Source organism: Helianthus annuus, chromosome 10 (assembly GCF_002127325.2).
Source record: "Helianthus annuus cultivar XRQ/B chromosome 10, HanXRQr2.0-SUNRISE, whole genome shotgun sequence".
Lineage (NCBI taxonomy): Eukaryota > Viridiplantae > Streptophyta > Magnoliopsida > Asterales > Asteraceae > Helianthus > Helianthus annuus.
The window spans coordinates 86099007-86123667 of record NC_035442.2 but is presented as its reverse complement, the minus strand read 5'-3'; positions in this window follow the sequence as shown (position 1 = coordinate 86123667).

The window sequence follows — 24661 nt, the reverse complement described above, 5'->3', positions numbered from 1 at the left end:
TTACTTCATCTAAATTCCTGCATGGTGTCATAACAAGATCATCATAGAATAATGAATCCTTAAGCAGTCCCATTTTGAAGGCTTCAACAGCCGTAGCCATATCCAAGTTGGGAATGTCCAAGGATTCTTTACTAAATTTAGTTATATAATCCCTTAATGATTCATTATGATTTTGAGTTATCCTGTACAAATCACTAGTTAATTTTTCAAATTTTCTACTACAAGAGAATTGGTTATTGAATAAATTGACTAAATTGGCAAATGAAGTAATAGAGTAAGGGGGAAGACTTAGCAGCTACTTAAGAGCTGATCCGGTTAGAGTGGATCCAAATCCTTTACATAGGCATGCTTCCTTCAACTTTTCTGGGATAGGATTGATTTCCATCCTTTCCCTGTATTGTGCTATATGCTCCTCTGGATCCGTTGTGCCATCATACAGCTTCATGGTAGGGATATGGAACCTTTTGGGTACCTCTGCATCACAAATTGGTGGTGCAAAGCGAGATACCTCGTGGCTTCCATCTGCAATCTCTGGGATAGGCTTGACTACCCCTGGAACACTTGAGATCATGTCCTTTAGTTTCTGTAATTCCCTGGCCATAGCATGATTGGTACCTGTATCCTGCATGAATCCATGGTTAGTGGTAGGATAATTGTTTAAAGTGTTACCTCCCATTGGGTTCAAGTTAGGGAATCCATATTGCTGGGATTCTGGAACAACGGAGGGACCAGTGGAAGCAATGGTCTGCATTGGAATGAAGTCCCCTTGATGGACATCTAGACTTCCTGTTTGCAAACTTTTTAGGGATCCTGGCATCTGTAAGGATCCTGGTATCTGGGATGATCCTGGAACGAAGGAGGATCCGTGAACCTGGGATGATCCTGGAACAAAGGAGGATCCTTGGCCCTGGAATGATCCTGGAACAAAGTAGGATCCTTGAAACTGCTGTGCCCCCGGATAGGCTCCCGGATTCATGAAGGATCCCATGTATTGAGGATAGGATCCTACAGGCTGAAAATGTGAGTCTGATGTCTGAGTCATTGCTGCCGAGTTGAGATGTGATCCTCTTGACTCCCCTATGATTTGCACGTCGGGGATCCCTGATGGCTGGGAAGTGATCATTGGAGTATCGAAGCTCAAGGATTTGGGCATCAGTGGAGAATGATCCTCTGCCGCTTTCTTTTGTCTTTTGAGATCTCCAATTTCCCTGAGGATCCTTTCGTTAGTTTCATCTTGCCGCTGCATACGATCCTTCATCTGCAAAATTAAAGCAAATACATCACTAGTACTGGGAATAAAAGAATTCATAGCAGAAGAAGATAGAGGTTTAGAGAAAGTGGGAGTTGATCTCTTCTCAGTATTTTTCTGAGATCCTGCCGGTGGAGGAGGCAAGGTGATCTGTGATGAGGTGACTGCAGACATCGCCGTGGACGTGTTCTTCAACGATGAAGCCATGTAACTCTTTGAAATGATTTCGAACAAAAGATTTTCTTATGAATGAAGCACCAATTGCCCCACGGTGGGCGCCAAACTGTTTTGGTCAAAAATCACACAAGGATAATGTAACCAAACTTTATGAAAACGGGGTATGATGCTTGGTTAATTATGAAAGTAAAGGATCACTTCTGTGATAAAGATGCAAAGACACAATGATTTATACGAGGAAAAAGCCCTTGATCAATGAATGATCTCCGGCATAAAAAACCTCGGGTGATGGCAACTACCGATCACCAACTTCAATATAACAAAAATATGATTACAACTTTGGATGATAATGAGCTGAGTACAAGGATCACTATTGCTTTTGGTGTCTAAGTGTGTGAGAGTTGCGTTGTATGTCGTGTGTCCTTCCGAATGAGGAAGAGTGGTATTTATACATGTGTAGGTGACCTATTTTAGGTAGCTAAACTATTATTCAGCTCATTACCCCTTTAGAAATGAGATACAATCTAGCCTAAATAGCCGCCCATAAATCAAGCCTAGTTTCCATATCCTGTGCAACGTCTTTCTTCGATTAAGCTCTTGCCATATTTGTGAAGACGCGTCCCTGGATCATGATGTCTAGAGCATATCCTGCTAGATGTTCCTGCAAAACAATATTGTATTGAGCGGAAGTAGCCGTTAGTATAAGGATCACTATAATGTCCCATGATCCTGATCCTGAAGTCCTCCTGAGGATCACTGTCTGCCAAAGGAACAAGGATCACTAGTTAGGATCACTTATAAGGATCACGTATAATAAAAATCCAGCCCTAACACAGCTGGTGGTGGAGGCAAAGGTGGAATGCCCTTAGATGAATTGACTGTAGATATCGCTGTGGAGGTATTCTTCAACGATGAAGCCATGCAACACTCCGGAATGATCACTAACAGAAAAACTTTCTTATGAATGAAGCACCAATTGCCCCACGGTGGGCGCCAAACTGCTTTGGTCAAAAATCACACAAGGATAATGCAACCAAACTCTTTGTAAACGGGGAATGATGCTTGGTATGATGAACAAAGATAAGGATTACTTAAATGAAAATTGCACAAGTGACACAAGGATTTATACGAGGAAAAAGCCCTTGATCAATGAATGATCTCCGGCATAAAAAACCTCGGGTGATGGAAACTACCGATCACCAAACTTCAATATAATAAACGATGTTTACAACTTTGGATGGTAACGAGCTAGGTACAAGGATCACTATGGTGTAGTATACTAGAGTGTGTAAGAAGTGTTGTGTCCTACGAATGCTCAAGAGTGCAATTTATATAAGCGTGTGTGGTCGAATTTTAGGCAAGTCACCTAACTACTAGCTCGTTACCCCTTTAGAAATAGAAGTAAATTTAGCCTAACTAATTGCCTGTAAATTGTACTGAGTTTCCTTATTCTCCACAACGTCTATTTCCGGCGGTGTATGTGCGAGATTTACGTGAAAGATTCCTTAATAACGTTGCCAAGACCAGGTCCAACTCGTAATTCCTGCAAAACAACATTAAATTTAAAGAGAACAATCGTTAGTATGAGAATCCTTAGGATGATCCATGATCCTGATCCTGAAGCTCTTCTGAGGATCACTATCTGCCAAAGAAACAAGGATCACTCGTTAGGATATCATGTAAGGATCACAGGTCATTAAAATCTTGCCCTAACAAACTAGTCCTGTTATCTTGAACTATTCCTGGATAACTTGCGCTCTAGGCGGGGTGTTTAAACCCAATTCGAGAGAAAGGTGGATACCTTTAAACCTTTGAAGGGATATCAATCCCTTAAACATGAGATAGGGGGCCAATCCTCTAATCTTTCAATTCATCTTGAGTATATATCCTAGAGTAACATCCTAAAGCATATCCTACAAAACGCCCTTTAACTAAGGTGGGTATTAGGTTGGCTAACACCCCTGCGATGCTTAAGTCAGTATTGGGTTCTAAAGAATAATAAATTAAATAAACAAATTTAAAAGAAATAGAATCCATACCATCCTGAGTTAGAATTTAAATTCTAAACTCACTTGAAATAAGCTTTAAGGTGTATAGCATTCCAGGATCTTGGCAACATATTCCCCTCCATAGTCTTTAGTCGGTATGCTCCCTTTCTGGATTCTGATTCAATTTCATAAGGTCCTTCCCATCAGTAGGATTGGTTGTATTTTGAAAAGCCTTCCTTAACACCCAATCTCCAACTTGAAATCTCCTAGTCCTTAAATTCTTGTTATATGACTTGGATATCGTCTGTTGATATGCTGCCATCCTCAGCTTTGTTGCATCTCTCATTTCATCAACAGTATCCAATTCTTGACATAAGGCTTCAGGATTTGATTCAGGATCCCGTAGGCTTGATCTAGCTGTAGGTATCACCATTTCTGTCGGGATCACTGCTTCTGCCCCAAACACCAAAGAAAATGGGGTTTGCCCAGTAGCATTCTTCACAGTTGTTCTATCAGCCCATAAAACAAATGGTAATTCTTCTGCCCATCTTCCTTTTTTGGCACCTAACCTCTTCTTTAATTTATTGACAATTATCTTGTTCGAGGATTCTGCTTGTCCATTTGCTTGAGGATGCACTGGTGTCGACGTGATTATCTTGATTCCCCAACTTTTGCAAAAATTAGTTGTTCTTTTGCTGATGAATTGGGAGCCATTATCACAAATTATCTCGACCGGTACTCCAAATCTTGTTAGGATATTTCTCTTTCTGAAGGATACCACTTCTTAATCCCTAACTTGGACAAAGGCTTCTGCTTCAACCCACTTAGAGGAGTAATCCGTCATTGCCAACATGAAAACCTTTCCTCCTGGAGCCTTTGGGAGTTTCCCCACTATGTCCATACCCCACTTCATAAATGGCCAAGGGGATACAGTAGGATACAATGGCTCAGCAGGCTGATGCAGTATATTGTTGTGTCTTTGACATGCATTGCACTTTCGAGCATACTCCGCAACATCATTTCTCATGGTTGGCCAGCAGTATCCTGTTCTCAATACCTTCGAGGACAAAGATCTGCCCCCCAGTATGGTTGCAACAGTCTCCTTCGTGTATATCCTGAAGTACCTTCTTGGTTTCAGGATCTTCCAAACACCTTAGGTATGGACCTGCAAGGAATTTCTTATACAAAATATTATTTATAATAGTAAAACGGGATACCTTCATTCTGAAAGCCTTAGGATTTTCATCCTTTGGGATATCTCCTTTTTCAAGATACTTCACAATGGAGCCATCCAGGATTCATGATTCTCCTTAGGATATCCATCATTAGGATCCTAGATACTTGCTACTTCTTTATCCTGAGATTTGAAGTGTTCCATCGCATGATACAAGATATGTAGCATTGGTATCTGAGTTCCTTCCGGTATCTTGACAGTAGATCCTAAATTTGATAGAATGTCTGCTTCAGCGTTTTCATCTCTTGGTACCTGTTCAAGTGTAAAATTTTCGAAATATCCTGCTAATTTTTTTAACAATTTCAAGATATTCGGCTTACTTTTCACCTTTGATTGCATAAGATCCATTGAAATGGTTAGTAATCAACAGGGAATCAACATACACTTGTAAACATTTAACATTCATATTCTTAGCCAATTCTAATCCTGCTATCAAAGCTTCATATTCAGTTTCATTATTAGTAGCAGGAACTTCACATCTAATAGCCTGGGGTAATATGTCCCCCTGTGGCGATTTTAGTAGTATCGCTAATCCTACACCTCTTATGTTAGATGCACCATCAGTATACAATATCCAAAATTTTGAACTTTCACCTAGTTGTTGTACTTCTAGGTCAGCTTCATCATGAATATCACTACTAAAATTAGCCACAAAGCCTGAGACTTTATAGCATTTATAGGTTCATATACCAAATCATATGCGCTTAGTTTTACGGACCACTTAGCCATCCTACCAGTGATTTCAGGTTTTCTAAGCACATTTTTAATAGGATAATTGTTTTTTATATGAATCCTATGTGTTTCAAAATAATTCCTAAGCTTAGTTGACGCCATGACTAGAGCTAATATCAAATTTTCTAAGTGTGAGTATCTAATTTCAGCATCTAACAAACTTTTACTGACATAATAAACAAGATACTGCTGACCTTCATGATCCTTTACCAAAACGACACTTACTGCATTCCCTGATACTTCAAGATATAGGGATAAGGGTTCACCATCCTCGGGCTCTAGCAGAGGTGCACTTGAAAGATATTGCTTTAATTCTTGTAGAGTAGCTTCGTGTCTTTCTCCCCATTCAAACTTTTTATTCTTCTTCAGGATATCATAAAATTCCTTGCATTTTTCTGAGGATCTTGATATGAATCTGTTCGACGCCGCTACTCGTCCTGTTAATCTTTGCACATCTTTCATGTTGGATGGTGATTTGTTGGTGCATATGTCTGTCGACTTCGTCTTCTATCGAGTCTTGTAATAGGTTTGATAGATCAGGACATGTAGTACGAGATAAATGAGAAAAAGGTCAAAACAAGTCACTCCTCACGAACTGACCAGTTCGTACGAACTGGATAAGGCCAGTTCATACGAAGTGGGTGTGTCAGGTTCATGGGAAGTGGCTGGCCTATAAATAGGTGTCTTGGTCATTTCATTTGGTGGGTGATTCCGGTAGCGAAGCTCTGCCGAAGTATCTCCAGCATTGTAAAACGTTCTGAAATCAATACAAGAGACAATTAAAGTAATTCTAGTGTGTATACAGCTGAAATAACTTCGATACGTCTGTTTCCGCCATTCGTATTAGACGAGATCTCTTCTGAACGACTCGTTTGGTCGTCACAACGATCCTACAAGTGGTATCAGAGCTCAGGAGGAAGAGTTCTTACCATTTCAGCTTGTTTTCACCGAAAATTCTGACTTCTACTCATTCTTTTACACTTTTTCAACAAATTATCCAAGATTTTACGGATAAAATGGCTTGATTTTCACATATAATACGTGAAACACTGTTTTAACAAATCCTTGAAAGAATCAAACCTTAATTCGACCTAAAACGTGATCAATTTTGACAAAAACTCATCAGATCGTTCGAAAATGTTCCACTTCGTTTGAAGAAGGTGTTCAGTTCGCTCGGAAATCATTCAATTCGCATGGTTTGTTGTTCCAATTAGCACGGATTGGACATAGTAGACCTCAATTCGCACGGATTGGACATAGTAGACCTCACTTCGCTCGGATTGGACATAGTAGACCTCACTTCGCATGGTTTGGGTCAGTTCGGATTAACCCAGTTCGCACAAGTTGAGATTTAGGTCAAATCATTTGAATTTGGCTTCAGTTCGCATGAATTGAAAGTAGGTCAGCTCGTTTGAAAATCTCAGTTTGCGTGAAAGATAGTCAGTTCGTTTGTAGACTTCAGTTCGTTTGAAATAGTTCATTCAGCTCACACGAAGTGAGCCAGTTCGTTTGAACCTTGTCAGTTCGTACAAGTTGTCTCAGATCATATCAAACTCAGTTCGTTTGTGGATTTCAGTTCTTTTCAAGTCTCCACTTCTTTTAAACAAATCTGATTGTGTGAACTTTCAAAACCGAATCATGGAGAACGAATTCTACAACGCATTCGCAACTCCAATCACTATTGCTCAGAATACATCCTTAGAAAATGAAATGGGTACCATGCAAAAGCCGCCTAAGCTCATGAATATCGAGGAGTATAGTGGATGGGAGGAGCGTTTTGAAAATTGGGTTCAAGCAAATTACGTAGATGCATGGGAATGTGTTGAAACACGATATATTAGACCGGTTAATGATGACGGAGAGGATGTTGCTATTAAAGATCTAAGTGTTGATGAGAAAAAGAAATACAAAAGTGAAAAGATGATGATTAGTATATTTCAACAAGCTATTAAAGAAGATATCTTGATTTTACTGTAACACAACGGAAGTGCACACTCAATATGGAAAGCATTAAAAATGAAGTTTATTGGAAGTAAAGAGATGATCAAGAACTGAAAACACCAAGTAGATTATAGAAAGATATTGCAATCTGGTGGTTAACATGAAGAGATTGAGCATCACGAAAGATAATGAAGAATGGATTGAAAAGTTGGCCGATGCGTTGCCACAAGATGTTTGGGGCATGTATCTTATGATGTTGAAGAATAATGATGAGTTTGACAATATAACATTGAGCAAGTTTATTGAAAAACTCGAAGTTCAAGAAATGGACAACGGAAGATGGCGAGAATGAAGGATTTTGATGGTGAACAAGACATTGGTCTGTATTACAAAGGAGGTACTAGTGATAAGGCCAACATTGCACCAAAGATCGAAACTGCATTTAATGCAAAAAGTTCTTCTGAAAGATCGTCTCAAGGATCAAACAACAAAACTGGATTTTCTTCATTTCCATCATTCGATCCAAATTTTTCTGCAACCAAGAATGGCAAAGTACTACAATGCAACATTGCGTTAAATCTTGAGAATGGTCAAAATTTCTCGGAAGAAGTTGCCAAGGGTCATATGTCTTTGTTGGTGACCGTGTTAGAATCTTATGAAAGTTTAGTTGCAGGAAGGATCGGAAATCCAATGTTGAAAAAAGAGGATTACGATCAGATTGATGCTGAGGAGATGGAGTTAATGGATATAAAGTGGTGTTTAGCTAGTGTGTTGAGAAGAGCTGAAAAGTTTAAACAGATTACGGGAAGAGATGATTTCCGTGATGCTGCAACTTCACCTTTAGGTTTTGATAAATCTAAAGTTACTTGTTTTCGTTGCAGGGAAAAAGGGCACTTTAAGCGAGAATGCACAAACCGCGAATCAAGTGGAGCTCAAAATCCATTCGGCAACAATGATTATTATCGAAAAGCGATTTATCATCAAGTTGCTCAACAGTCGCATCAACAACAACAACCACAAACTGCACATGCTAAGAAGATGATCGAGGAGCCATCAAGGAAAGCTTGTTATGGTATAATAGATCAAGAGGATGAAAGATTGCCAGAGGGATTTAGCTGGGACAAATACTGTCCGGATAAAAGTATCTTAAAGACTAAAGCATTTGTTGCTCAAATTTTTGATGATTCAACTATTGAAGAAGAAAAAAAACTGAAAAAGAAAGAAGAAGAACCAGTTTTAACAAAGAAAGCTTCAAGAAAAGCACCAATTATTAAAGATAGTGATGATGATGCCAAAGAAATTCGAAAACTTAAAAATTATCAAAGGAAATTTTTAATTGATAGTGATGATGATGATTCGTTTTTTGCAGGTAAAACGAAAAAGAAGAATCATAAGGAAGCAAAGGTTAAAAAACAAGATGATAGTGATGATGATACTTTGTATTATGCAAGAAAAATGAAAGAGCTCAAAAATACAAGCAAAAAAAGATGACAGTGACGATGAAAATGTTCGAGTGATAAAGAAGAAAGTTAAAAAACAAGATGACAGTGATGATGAAGATGTTCGTGTGATAAAAAATCAGGTCAAAGAAATTCCAATTTTTAAGATTAAAAAGGAAGCTGATGCAGAAAAGGTGTCTGAGAAATGTGAAAATTGTGATATTGTGAAAAGGCACAACAACAAGTTGATTCATAACATGAACAGACTGAAAGAATCGTATGATGTTTTAAACAAAGCCATGAATCAATATAACCAGTCAAGCAGTGAACAAGCAACAACTATGAAGACACTCAATGGAGCTTTCATGACAAAGCAGAAAATCATCAATAATTACATAGAGAAATGTGATGTACTTGAACAAAAGTTGGAAACACAAAGGATAGAAACTGAGAGGGTAAACAGGTTATTGAGAAGTTACTGATGTGCTTCTTATGTGATTGACAGGATATACCCAACAATTGAAGGCATAAAGCGTTTGAAGAAGAAGAAACTGAAGTAAAGGATACTGGTAAGAAACATAGTACTGATTATACCAAGTGTCCACCGCCGCTTGAAAATGGATATTCTCCACGAAATCTTAATTCAGAAAGAGTAAAAAAGGCAACCAACTTAAAGTGGGAATCACTGAACCTTCAGATAACTTGCCAGACAACATCGATGTTACTTTCACATCGTCTGACACTGATCATGAGTCTGAATTAATAAAGAAAGTGGTCGATCAGGTGTTGGATAAAGATGAAACCGAGGAGTCAGAGTCAAAATCAACGTCAAAATCTGACACGTCAAGTCCAACAGTCGAAAAGGGCTAACGGGTTTACAATAAAGATTTTCTGTTATCACAAAATAATTTGAATGACGAAACATTCAAAGTAGCATATACTTTGAATGATTCTGACAAATTATATTCTGATGAAGAATTTCCAATAAGAGGTGTTAAAACTGAAATGATTAACAAGGTTTTCAAATTAACAGAAATTAATATTTCTGAAATAAAAGATGCAAATCTTACTGAAAAACCTAAAAAGTACACCTCAAGAGTTCAACAAAGGTTAAACAAGAAAAAAGGTTACAGTTCTGGTTCTGGTTATCAAAAGAAACCAAACCATAACAGTAATTTCAAAAATAAAGGTTTAGGTTTTATTCCACCAGAAAATCATAAAAATGAGAAAATTTATAAACCAAAAACTAAATTTGTTTCAGGAACATCGTCTGAAGAAGAAAAGAGCTCATTCTGGAAGCAATCGAACAAAGAATTCCTTGCTAAGAAGCAAGATGGAATGAAGAATGTTGCTCAGAAGAAGGAGACAAGAATCTGTTACCAATGCAATAAAAGTTGGTCACATTGCCTTGAACTGTCCAAAGGCAACCAACACAAAACAGGGAGTCTCTGAAAAACTGAAAGAAAAGATGGTTGATAATGAACCACCAACCAAACAATTTAAAGTTTTCAAAAATTCAAAATTTGAGGTTGGTGAGTGTTCAAAAAGTTTTTACAAAAGAAAAGTGAAGCTTAACAACCAAAAGTGGGTTGTTAAGAAAGCAAATGATAGTTCTGGCGATGAATCTGATTCGTCAAAGTCAGAGGAGCCACAAATTGATCTAAAAGAAGAAAATTCAGTTCCACCAATGGATGATGTCAACTTTCCACCATTGTGGACTGAAAATTTTAAACAAAAAGTTGGAAAAGTTGAGATTTCAAATCAATTTTTTTTTCTGAAAAGAAAGAATTTGATATTGAAAAAGCTTTTAACCCTACAGTTCAAAATATTTTTGGAAAAATGGTTGACAAAAAGGTCAAAGGGGTAAAAGAATTTTATGAAAAGAAAAAGAAAGGTAAGAAACCGAGCGACGATGACTCGGAAACTCCCAAGGACCGTCAGGCTTGGGAGAATCTCTATATCTGAAAAACCTGACTTGCCGGAGCTCCCAAGTTGGTAATTGTGGAGCATGAATCGGCATCATTCTTAAAAAAATTCAAAATTGTTATATTTCAACTTACAAGTGGTATTTATTGATAAGAACTTTCAAGTGGTTAATCAAGGTCATTAAGTTGAACTTGATTTAACTTTCATGCAAGTAGTTGAAAGAACAAAGTGATGAATTTAATCCCCGATTTTACAAGTGGAATCAACAAAACTTATTTTCCGGAAAAATCATTTTGATTAAAACAAACTTAAGTGTTTTGAAATCATAATGGGGAAATAGTTTGTTGTCAGGGGGAGTTCTGATTGTTTATGCCAAGTGAATGGAGAATTGAAGCAATTCACATCGGTTTGTCAAATTTTCTTTAAATGGTTTTGAATTTTAAGGGGGAGTAAGAAATTTCAGAAAATCCAAAAAAATTAGAAAATTTGAAAAAGCCAAAAACATTGAAAAAAATCAAAAATGAGTTTTGTTGTGAAAAAGAGGAAATGATAGTACATCAGTGGACTATCACAACACGCTAAAGATTTGGAAAGTCAAATGTGATAAACGACTCACTAATGATATGCCAGTAGGTTTTTATACATTTAGTAGATTGTTGTCGAGATATAAATCTAAATTTCAAATACTTACTTATTTCGTGGGGAACATCTCTCGGATATATAGGTAACCCCTGAAATCTTGTTTGAAAGGCTTTCTATTTTTAACATACTAGGTCTTTGTACGTGATGATATCTGGGGTATTATACCAGGACTTCTGATTTTGCGGGAGCAATAGCCTAATCCTCGTATAATGCTCTGCACGACTTTAATCATAAAGCCCACCCTCAGCATAAAAAATGATGAAACATTGAAAAATGCTAATCGTGTGCTATTGAAGAAAAGATCCCCAAACGGGACACACCTAAAAGACGAGCCATCATCTCTCTGATTGAACGGAAGTTCTAGCCTGAGCTCTCATGGTCTCGCATTTACCCGTTTACAGATATCATTAGTGTACATTCACCTGTAAGACTGAATATAGGAGTCTGGATACGGGAGTATATTCTGAGGTGGGACACTCGAATAAGTTTAAGTGCTTAAAACACTAATCTCGTATCTCGAAACAGTTGAACTTTGTGTGAAAATTTAAGTGGATCAGTATACTGACAATCTAAGTGAATCGTTTAGAACTTAAAATGTTTAAAGCTTAATGGTGTTAGTGTTTTGTCTCATAAACTGATATGATCCTCTTACACAAACTCACAAAAATATTGTCTGTAAATATTTCTTTACTGCTTTTCACTAAAAACAAAACCCAAAAGATTGTGTTTTAGCATAACATTTTGAAAATCCAAAAAGATTTTCTTTCATCTTATTTTCAACAGCTGATGCTGAAAAGTTGATTTTCAAAATTCCAAGTGCTAAACATGATGAACAACAGGTTTGGGAGAGTTTGTTTAGAAATAAGAAAAATGATCTTCTTACAAGTGGTCATCAGTGATTATAAATGTAAAATCATTTTGGATGATATCTACAAGTGATGGTTTAAGATTGATTTTACAAGTGGTAAGTAGAGAGTAAAATTGTTAAATCTTAAAAATTGTGAATTTTACTTTTGGGTAGAGTTTGTGCAGACAGAAGCAGCCAGATATCGACTGCTGAAAGATATGCAGATTTGAGCCAGGTTCCAGATCCTATGGCTACGGAGAGCTAGGAAACGGTCCTGAACCTGTGAAAGCTGCAAAAGCGTGAGCAGAGTTTGAGCCAGGTTTCCGATCCAAAGCCTGTAAATTGTGAATTCCAGACTTCGATCCCAGCTTATCGAAAGGGGGAGTCTGAAGATATTAAAGCCAGGTTCGAATCTTGTCTGCTAATACTAAAGATTTTGGATCAACATCCAAGAGGGAGTCTGAAGATGTAAAGAGCCAGTTTCTGATCATGGAACTGTGTTCAAGATAGAAGCTGCTGATGCTGATAAGCGAGAGAAAGATAGAGATTGAGGATGCTTACAATGTTAAATACTTTGGAGAGAGCGAGAAGACTGGTAAAGACTGAAGACTTGACATACTGAAGACTAGACACCGAAGACTTCGTGTGACACCTGTGTCACTATGACCGTCAAACAAACACCAAACCAATGAAATTTTGTGTTCCATACTTGGGATTTGTGAAAATATGTGTATCGTTTGTACACATCAATTCTTGTTCGATTTCGAGCTTTAAATCGCTTTCTTGAAGGTTATACGCGATCTGATGCGTAAATATAACCAGTTTAATGCAACAAACACTCCGGAATAGTGACATGGGCTTAACATACCTTAAATAACCATTACATAACTTAGAAGTAAGTTTTGGATGGTTTGGTATGCCGAAATCAAGTTTATTCGCTTACAGGGACTATTTGCGTCAACTTGCAAAAGTCTGCCGTTTCGTAAGACAATGTATAGTCCGGGACTTGATCATAAGTTAAACATACCATATATAACCTAAACATGGCTTAGAAATAAGCTTTGATAGGTTCGGTGTGCAAAAACATGCTTACATGATCTTACAGGGACTAAACGTGTCAAAAACGGCGTAAGTTTGCATTTTCGCGCATATCTTACGTTCTGATCACATCTGGACATCCAAAATTTTTGTACACACTAAAATATTTCTATTTTAGTGATCGGCATGCAAAAATTCCATTCGTCGCTTAATTTGGATCGTTTTCGCGTCCGTTTGAGTTTCGTCGTAATTTGACGAACAACGCGACCGTACGACCAAACGAGCCGACATCCGAGACTTCTCTGAGTATATTTTGAGTCCTCTAAACTTTATTGACCTTGTAGAGCCTTGAAAATGGCTTAACGGGGGTCAAAAAGGCCTTAAATGGACTCGAATGCATGCAGGGACTAAAACTGCCAAATTTGAAACTTTTGCTGATCTGGGGAGCTCAGGCGGGGCGCGTAAGCCCACCCCCATTTCTTACACGGGGCGCTTGAACAGCCCAGCGACCAGAAAGTTGATTTTCAGCATTCTGTTGCAAATTCAGGGGCTGTTTTGGTAATTTCTTGGTGTGATGAGCAAGTTAACACCTCTCCAAGGCTTTGTACCTGCTTATTACACTTGTGTGGCTAGGATTTTATGCTTGGGGACTACACAAACACTTGTTGTGATCCTATGAACTTCCCTCAAGTATAAATAGCCAACACTTTCATTGTTTCATTTGCTCATTCCTCTCTTCTCTTCTTTACATCTGCTTTGGAGCTCTCTCAACTGAGTTTGGGACTTGTCTTCTTTGTAGAAAAGATAGCAAGGACTTGGGTGAGCCTTCTTTCATTCTTTTATTTGCTTTTAGTCTAAATAGTCAAACAAGTGTTTGACTATCAGTTTGACCAGCCTTTGGTCAACGCAAAGTTCGGTTGAACCTTGCAACGTGATTGTAATCACGTTGGTTATAATCCTTAGTGATTATAACCGCTGATTACCACGTTCGCTAGGTGTAGTGTCGAGTCAAAGTTTCGGTCAAAAAGCGTTTTAGCACGCATTTTGCAACGGAACTACTTTAGTGTATCAAAACACTTTGTTTTGATACCAAATCAGTAGGTTAAACATGTTTTGACATGTTTAACTCGACACTATTAGTTTAGTGCTTGTTTAGGGTCGTGTCACACCCCGATTTCCACGTGTCTCACCGGTGGGCCCGGTGGGGGATTACCGTGACGACGTTGGCAACAATATAGTCAAACCACACAATTATATAATGCACAGCGGAAGCATAAGATAAATATATAAACTCAACCTCTGATTGTAATATCAAATGTATTACAGAAGTTGAATATATCAACAGCGGATCAAAATAATAAAATGTTGTTCATTCAGATACGGCATCGAGTTTGCGAGACTATTCATGATGCTTAGGCAGCTAATACCAGCCAATTTCGTACAGTACCTGCACTTAATCTTTTTGGGGAAAATACGTCAGTTTACACTGGTAAATACATTCAACTGACACATTTGAAAATGTTTATTAAAATTGATTTGAATGCACAAGGCACAAACTCTTTTATAACTTGGGAAAATTATAATAAAATCTTGTGAACGTTTTACATGTTCTTTTATGCGTTCAGTAGCCCGGGTTGTGCCGGGTTAAAGATTTATAGACACACCACATTGCGTAAAACCGTAGTATAAAAACCAACGGCTACGTCTTTTAATTTAATGTCGACACTTTATACCGGGTGTACGCCTACACCGGGATGTCGATGGTCGTGGCCATTTCGTAAAATGATGCCAAGGATATCCGGGACAACGGTCATTAAACCCCCCAAAGGCTTATAAGCAACAAAACTGTTTAAATGAGCCGATCATATTATTTAATTAACCACCTAAGCGATGGATGAATATAATGCTCAATCAAGCGGTATTAATATACCGTAACCCAAGCCCATATAGGGGAAATAAGTTAAAGTATTTACCTTTGCAAGTATATTTCCTTAATTGGATTAAATCACCGATAGCTTTTACTGGGGCTCCTAATCTGGAACGAAGGTTTTAATTAACCTCTTAGAATCCTAACGAGTCGTTATAATGGCCGTAGCCTAGACCGGTTGGTTCCGATATATATAGATATGGTTTAATCGCGCGAAAAGGCGAAAACCGAGAATGGAGTGTGATTCTGACCCAACAAGTTCAGAGACTTGTTTTACATGGGTTAATGGTTCACACTCTGGATTTTGGGGTTCAAATAATATAATTTGACCCGTATCGGCTAATTTATGAAAACTAGTTTCATAAGCCGAACCGTGCGCGCAATAGGCGAAACGGTTAACTATGAGAGTCGTACGCTTATTTCCTAAGTCAATATGCCTTAAATGGGTTGTGGTATCAGTAGGATACCTTCCGTGATGCCCGTAACGAGTTTAAATTAATATTATGCCCCGTAGGGACTTTTCGGTCATTTTAAAGATTTTAAAAGGGCTTTTCGAGTTCTACAGGAAATCTGAGTTTCCCGAACAGCTTATAAAGCTTAAAATACTTTATTTATTATTTAAAATCAGTAGCAACTGGAATCGGGTCAAAAGACCTTGTAGAACTCATATTTTGGCCGAAAAGGGCATATTCGGTATTTACCGAACCGTAGCCATAACCGCAGGTTATGAGCGAGGTAAAAATTATTAAAAATCTTTAAAATTCCCAAAATATTATTTTAATACAGTGGGTAAAAGTTTTGGTGACGAAATCTTGGTTTAGATAGGTGTTATGCTAATTGCGCCGTTTATTACAAAAGTTTATTTAAATTGCGCTAATTAGCATAACTCTCATTCTAGACCTCGGATTGACGTGAAACTTTAAGGACATGCTCATAATTTAGTAAGCAAGGTTTTGGTCCGTTCACGTGTCCGAAATACTCATTTTAATTTCAAAAGGCCGTTACGGTCAACTTTTAGGCGAATGACGGAAATGTGCAAAAGACTCGGATAACTCATGAACCGATCACAGAGGTTTATACCATCGTGTAACCTGGTCCTAAGAGAGTCCTAAGGTATATCTATACCTCACTAAAACGGGTCAGAACTGAAGTCAAAGCAAAAGTCAAACTTTTGCGACATTCGGCTCCGAACCGGGTCAATATAGCAAATGGTTGATTCAAACGAGCGCAAACAAGTTTATATACTTGTTATCATGTTTTATAAGTGTCAAAACAGGTTTCATAACATATACATTACAGATTATGCATAAATCGCTAAAATAGCTTTCTGTTGACTTTTTAACCGCACGTTTGACTCGATATTTGACATAGTTAGAGTGGTGATCAGGGGGAACCTTTTTAGAGGTTTATTACCCACATAATTACCTACTCAAAACTACTTTTGATCCGTCATAAGACTGAACCATTTGCAAGTTATTGTAATGACAACCGTTAGTTACGACGGTTGAGTTTCTAAGCTAAAACTATGGAAATGTATGACCAAAATGGTTATGAACGACTTACAGAAGTTGTATCTTGATTATGGAACAGAAGAGAATGCTAGGGAGCTCTTGGAATGATCAGATGGAAGTGTTTGAGTTGTGTGAATGTTGTAACCTCAACATTGCTATTTATAGTGCTCAAAGGACCTCAAGATCATCACAACTCAGCCTACATTTGATCATGGATCATGGGCAGCTGTCCCTAAGGTGTATGGGTCGAGTAGGGGGCACCCATGCCTCATTGATTGATGTTTGGTCGTTCAAATGCTCCAAAAGGCAAGTAGTTACAACTTTCTGCATCTGGGCGTCTAATGCGGCCCGCATGGGAGTTCCATGCGTTTCTAATGCGGGCCGCCTGGGATTTAAATACCAGGCGAGTAAAAGAGGAGGCTCGCGGCCCGCCTCAACTTAACCACAAATGCAATGCGGGTCGCGTGGGGCCTGTTTTTCAGATTTTTAAAATCTTTTGAAATGATTACGAAATCCTGGTAATTAATAACGAAATCTTTCGTAATGATTTACCTGACCTTTCGGGTTTGAAGGGGTAACTTTGCAGTTTGGCCCTCGGTTATTTACCGATAGGGGCCTCGTGTTATTTACCCATGTTGTTAAGTCCCCGGTTAGTTTATTAATTATTCAGAAAGCCTTAACTTTCATTATTGACGCTTTTAACCCTTCTCATACGAATTCGAGTATAACTCTCTCGTTTTAAGACGGAACTTTGCGGAATTTATATAGTATATTCTAGTGAGTGTATAATACTGTTACGGAGCCTTGGGAACGTTAAAGGGTCACTCAGAGGTAATATTAAACATGTTGACACAGTTAACCCCTGTAGCTCGTAATCTCTCACTTTCTTCCGCGTTTCGCTTCCGCACGATCTATGATTTATTCGTTTGAAGGTTCAAGCATTATTTAGGGTTACTATACAGTATATTTACCCTTGTTGACATTTATAACCCTCGAATTTATATACTTTCAAGGTTTGTCAAAACTAGTCCTTTATTTATTATAGATGCCACATGTAAACAAATGACACGTGTTAACACATCATTGGACACAAAAATTCGAGGTGTTACATCCTTACCCCCTTAAAATAAATCTCGACCCGAGATTTACTCAAATAAATAGGGGTACTTTTCTTTCATTGTAGCTTCGACTTCCCACGTATATTCAGGACCTCTACGAGCATCCCATTTGACTTTTACAATCGGTACGTGCTTTCTGCGAAGCTTCCTCACCTGTCGATCTTCAATCGACAAAGGTTTTTCTATAAATTTTAAGCTCTCATCTATATGCACATCTGTGTGTGGAATCACCAATGATTCATAGGCGAAGCACTTTTTGAGATTGCAGATGTGGAACACATTGTGAATTCCATTGAGCTCTTCAGGCAAGTTCAACTTATAGGCAACTGATCCGACCCGTTCAATGACCTCAAAAGGTCCTATGTATCTCGGACTCAGTTTGCCTTTCTTGCCGAAACGCATCACCCCCTTCCAGGGTGATACCTTAAGCAACACTTTTTCACCTACTTCGAAGTGAAGATCCTTACGTTTTGGATCAGCGTAGCTCTTCTGCCTATCGCGGGCAGCCTTGAGATGTTCCCGGATCTGGACAATCTTGTCCGTCGTCTGGAAAACAATCTCTGGTCCCGATAATTGGACCTCTCCTACTTCCGCCCAACAAACAGGCGATCTACATTTCCTACCGTATAATGCCTCGAAAGGCGCAGCCTTTATGCTGGTGTGGTAACTATTATTGTAGGAGAATTCGATCAGGGGTAGGTTCTTATCCCAGTTACCACCTAAATCGATCGCACATGCACGAAGCATGTCTTCTAGCGCTTGGATAGTACGCTCACTTTGACCGTCCGTTTGTGGATGGTAAGCCGTACTAAAGTTTAAACGCGTGCCCAAAGATTGCTGGAAACTTTTCCAGAAGTGAGATGTGTATCTAGTATCCCTGTCGGAGATAATAGACACAGGTATGCCGTGTAAGGCTACAATCTTATCAACATAAAGTTGGCTAACATATCGGAGCTATACGTCTCCTTGATGGGTAGAAAATGAGCTGATTTAGTCAGCCTATCGACTATGACCCATATTGTATCGTTTCCTTTCCTGGTTTTGGGTAACTTGGTTATGAAGTCCATAGTTACGCATTCCCACTTCCACTCGGGAAGTTCAGGCTGTTGTAGCAAGCCAGACGGCTTTTGGTGTTCGGCTTTGACTTGAGCACAAGTCAAGCACTTTGCTACATGGGCGGCTACAGACTTTTTCAAGCCTATCCACCAATAATTTGCCTTTAAGTCTTGGTACATTTTGTCTGCACCAGGATGGACTGAGTATTTGGAACTATGGGCTTCCTGGAGAACAACATCTCGTAGTCCTCCATAAATCGGAACCCATATACGTCCGTTCAGCCTCAAGATTCCATCCTTGCTAAGAGTCAACTGCTCCTCAGTTACTCCCAGCTTTTCATTAGGGTAATTAGCTTCCAACACAGCCTCTCGCTGTGCAGCTAATATCCTTTCAATTAGATTGTTCTTGACTTCAATGCTCTTGGCATTGATTCGAATGGGTTTTACCCTTTCCTTTCTGCTCAAGGCATCGGCGACTACATTCGCCTTGCCGGGATGGTACCTGATCTCGCAGTCATAATCATTCAGGGTCTCCATCCAACGGCGCTGTCTCATGTTCAACTCTTTCTGGTTGAACAGGTGCTGGAGGCTTTTGTGATCAGAATAAATCACAAATTTAATACCATAAAGGTAGTGCCTCCATAACTTCAGTGCAAATACAACGGCACCCAACTCCAAATCATGGGTGGTGTAATTCTTTTCGTGCACTTTTAATTGCCTTGAAGCATAGGCAATCACCTTGCCCTTCTGCATAAGCACACACCCCATGCCTGTGTGTGATGCATCGCAGTAAACTACGAATTCATCTGTTCCTTCAGGTAATGTCAGCACAGGTGCGTTGCTTAGCTTTTGCTTCAGTATTTCGAAGGACTCTTGCTGCTTTGGGCCCCAAATGTACTTTTCTTTCTTCTTGGTCAAGGAAGTCAAGGGCGCAGCAATCCTCGAAAAATTTTCAATAAACCTCCGGTAGTATCCTGCTAACCCCAGGAAACTACGAATTTCGGTAGGCGTCTTTGGCTCTTGCCAGTTCATGACTGCCTCTACCTTAGCGGGATCCACTTGGATACCACGCTCGCTCACAACGTGCCCTAAAAACTGAACCTCTCGTAGCCAGAATTCACACTTCGAGAATTTGGCGTAGAGTTTCTCACGCTGTAGTAATTCGAGAATGCAACGGAGGTGCTTCTCGTGGTCAGCTTGGTTCTTGGAATATATAAGGATATCGTCGATGAAGACTATGACAAATTTGTCCAAATACGGCTTGCAAACGCGATTCATGAGATCCATGAACGCAGCCGGTGCATTTGTGAGCCCAAAAGGCATCACTAGGAACTCGTAATGACCATAGCGAGTCCTAAATGCAGTCTTGTGTACATCTTCATCTCTGACCCTTAGTTGATGATAGCCCGACCTTAAGTCGATCTTTGAGAAGTAGCTCGCTCCTTGCAGCTGATCGAACAGATCATCGATCCTTGGTAGAGGATATCTATTCTTTATGGTAACTTTATTTAGCTCTCGGTATTCGATGCACAACCGCATCGATCCGTCCTTCTTCTTTACAAATAGGACTGGTGTAGGATCGTGTGATGACCCGAACGAGTCGTTCAGAGGCTTTCTCCTAGGTTTCAGGTGCGGAATAACAAGAAACTAAGGTAGAAACAGCAGGCAAATCACTTTTAACTACTTGTTTATTGATTTCAAACGTTTACAGCTCAAATCTCGCACCGGCAGAGCTTCGGCACGATTTCCACTCAACGTTACAATTGAGATCGCCTTTTGGACTATATATAGAGTGCTGGGACCACTCAACGTTACCCATGATGACACAAAAGCGGTCCAACCATGTCATATCAGCGGCCCAGATTGAATGTCACATGAGCGGTCCAGCTTGTTTGTCGTTCGAGCGGACCAGCATGTCCGTTCGAGCGGCCTAAGCTCTAAATGACCTAAAAGGCGATCCAACTACCTAATTTGACTCTAAGAGCGATCCAACCATCTATCACCTATACAATCTCACTATTTCTCGTATTTCGAGCCCAGATCTAACGTTCTAAGACAATGACTCGATACAAGACGTAATCAGCAGATGTAGTGCACCAACAGACTCCCCCTCAGATGTTGATGGAGTCGACTATCGAGTCACAACAATGCTATCTTCAGTTCTTCAGTCTTGATCAGTCTTCGGACTTCTCTTTCTTTGTCATTCTATCAATCTTCAGGAACTCAGCCTGGAATAATATCTTCTTCAGGAATTCCTTCCTGGAATCATATGCCTGGATCATTCTCTGGCTCTAACTTTCATCAGACTCCCCCTATCATTATGCTGGGATCTCTGTCTGGAAATCGTTATCACCATTGAAATCAACTCCTGGCTTTCTCTGTTTAAGCTCTCCTCTGGTTCTGATGTATCTCCTGGCTATTCGTAGCAACAGGATCAGAAACCTGCAAAACTCAACCATACTATTACAAACTAATACAATTTGCAATTCAACTTAATGAATCAGCAAATCATATAAGAAAAATTATGAAGATCAAACTGTAGGTTACCATTCAACTTATTCATCAAGTTAATGAACCAAATTTGCATTTCAAATCTTCACAATTTAACATACTCTCCCAAACCACAAGTTCAACATGTTTAGCACTTGAAATGTCAAATATCAGTTCTTCACACTCTGTTGTCGAAAATATTTTTGTAGTTTTCAAATATCTAACAAACAAACAATATTTTTGGATTTTTGAATTTAGAGAAATACAGAAATGAACACTATTTTTGAGAGATTGTGCAAGAGGATCATATCGGTTTTTTTTAGACATATCACGAACACCGTTGATCTTGATTAATCAGCAAATGTTAAAAACAAATTTACTTCTGATTGTCAGTATTGTTGTCCACTTAAACCTCTACACAAATTTTCAATTGATTCAAGATACGTTTTTAATGTATTAGCACTTAAACTTATTTGAGTATCCCACCTCTTGAATATACTCCCGTATCCAGATCCCAATATTCTGATCTACAGGTAAGTATAACTACAAATGATATATGTATATAAATTAGGGGAAAAATGCGAGAACTGAGGGATCTCAGGTCAGAACTTCCGTTCAGCAGAGAGATATCAGCTTCGACTTAGCAGTGGGTCCCCTTTAGAGGATCTTTTCAGCTACAACAATTGATCATCAATTTTATTGTCTAATCAGCTGAGGGCTTTATGCTATGTTTCAAGCATATGAAGAAAGTATTAGCCAGGGACTAGGTCAGAACTACCGTTCAGCAGAAGTCCCGGAATAATACCCCAGACATCAATTGAGTACAAGAACCTAGTATTCCAGAATAAGAAACCTTTCAAACGAGATTTCAGGGGTTACCTATATATCCAAGTAGTGTTCCCCACAAAATAAGTAAGTTTTGATTTTATGTTTATATCTCGAATACAATTTACTAACTGTGTGAAGCCTACTGACACATCATTAGTAAGACTTGTTTAAAAACAATTTTGTCTTTACAAATCTCTAGCATGCTGTGAAAGTCCACCAATGTACTATCATCTCCTCTTTTTGCAGCAAAACTCATTTTCATTTTTCAATTTTTTAAATTTTTCAAAATTTTAATACTCCCCCTATAATCAAAATATGTTTCAATTTTGATTTTCCGAGGAAAAAATTGAAAACAAACTATACAAGAAACTTGACAACATTATGTGAATTACCTCAATTCACCATTCTCGTGCAAAAACAATCAGAACTCCCCCTCACAACAAACTATTTTCCCATTATGATTTCAAAACACTTAAGTTTGTTTCAATCAAAATGGTTTTTCCGGAAAAATTAGTTTGTGTTCAAACCATTTGTAGATTCGGGGTTATCTCTTCATCTTGTTTTCTTCAAACATTTTAAAGATTTATCATTTCCAGTTTGATCATAAACCATCAGTAGAAAATCAAGTACAAATTAATGTCCCTGATTTACCACATGTAAATCGAAAAATCACCAACGTGAAATTTCTCAAGAAATGTGCCGATTCATGATCCACGATACCATCTTGGGATCTCCGGCAAGTCAGGTTTTTCTATTTAAACAATTTCACCCAAGCCTGACTGACCTTGGGTGATTTTGAATTCTTGCTCAACAATGGTGGAAAATTTGCATCATCCATTGCTAAACTAGAATTCTCAACTTTTACCTCAACCAATGGCTCCTCTGGTTTTACCATACCAGAATCATTGCCTGAAGGTGGCTTGTCCGACTTTGATCTGTCAGATTCATCGCCGACCTTTTCCTTCTTCTTCTCCTCTTTTGTCCTCAGATTTGTATCTGATGAATTCTTTTTGCTTGTTGTTGCAGCTGAGGGAGTTGATTCATCAGAACTTTTAATCTTTTTGTCCGGTGAACCCGAGGACAAAATTTTCTCGAGATACTCTCTCGCCTTCTTCCTCTTCTTCCTCAGTCGGTCTTTCTGCCCCTGAGAAAGTTTAACTTTCGTCTCTAGAACTTTCGGTTGTTGAACTTTTGGTTCTTGAACTTTTAGTTCTTCGGGCTTGACCTTGACTGGAATTCTTGCCACTTTCTGAGACTTAACCCTTGATCTTCCCATTGATCTTCTCGGGCAATCTCGGGCAATATGACCTTTGATGTTGCAGTTATAGCACCTCCTGGTCTCATATCTCCAATATCGGCAGTTAACAGCAATGTGTCCGTGATATCCACAACTATAACACATTCTGTTATCGTACCTATCACCATTTTTAGTCCAAATGCTCAGATCAAAGCATTGTTTGGCTTGGTGATATTCCTTCCTCACCTTTGCTGTATTTGACTTTGAAGCACTATGATCTGTCCTGCACCCAGCAATTTTTGAATTTTTAAGTTTTAAATCTTTTGATTTTTTATTTTGATTGGATGATTGAACTGATGAGATTTTTTCTTCATTTTTAATCTTTTGTTTCTGTTTTACAATCTTCTTCACAGGTTTCTGCTTAGAGCATTCTCCCTTTTCAGTCGAGTGTAAAACAGTTTTCTGAAATTTTTCTTTTAATTTCAAAAATTTCTCCTTTTTCTTAATTTCAGCATCAGATTTTGTCTCAGATTCATCTGCTGAATAAAATTCCTCATTTTCATCATCAGTTTTCTCATCACAATCTTCAATCTTTTCACTTATCGGCATAAAATTGAGTGGTTTTGGACAGGGAAAACTCAAACTGTCAGATTTAGTCACAAAACCTTTCAATTTCTTCTCAAGTTCATCAATTTTGTTCCTCGAATTCTCAGCTTCACTTTCAAGCTGAGATATTCTCCCAAAATGAGACTTGATAGTTTTCTCATTCTCAGTCTTCAAATTTTCAAGAACAGATTTTTCATTCATCAAAACTTTTATCTGTTCCTGAAATTTTGATTCATTCGCTTTTAGGTTTTTGTTTTCCAATTTTATCCAAAAATCTTCATTTTCAGATGATTTCTGTTTGTTTTCAAAAATCTTTTCATTTTCTTTCAAACCTTTGTTCTCTAATGTCAAACTGTTCACACTATCCAACAGTTTAACATTTTCAGTTTTCAGCTTCTCACAAATACTCTGAACTATAAGAATCTGTTTTTCAGCAATATGCTTCTCGTGTTTCAACTTTTTGACTTCAGATGTCAAACTTTCTGCATCCTTCACAAGTTTGTCATTGACTGTCTTGAAGTTATGACACTTTGAACATACTGAAGCAGACCTTGACGATTCATTCTTCCCAGATTCTTTGACTTTTACTGCTTTTTCTTTCTTTTTCTTATCTTTGATCTCCATCTGTTCTTCAATCCTTTTAATGAGTGGAGTAATTGTCAGTTGAGAAAATTCT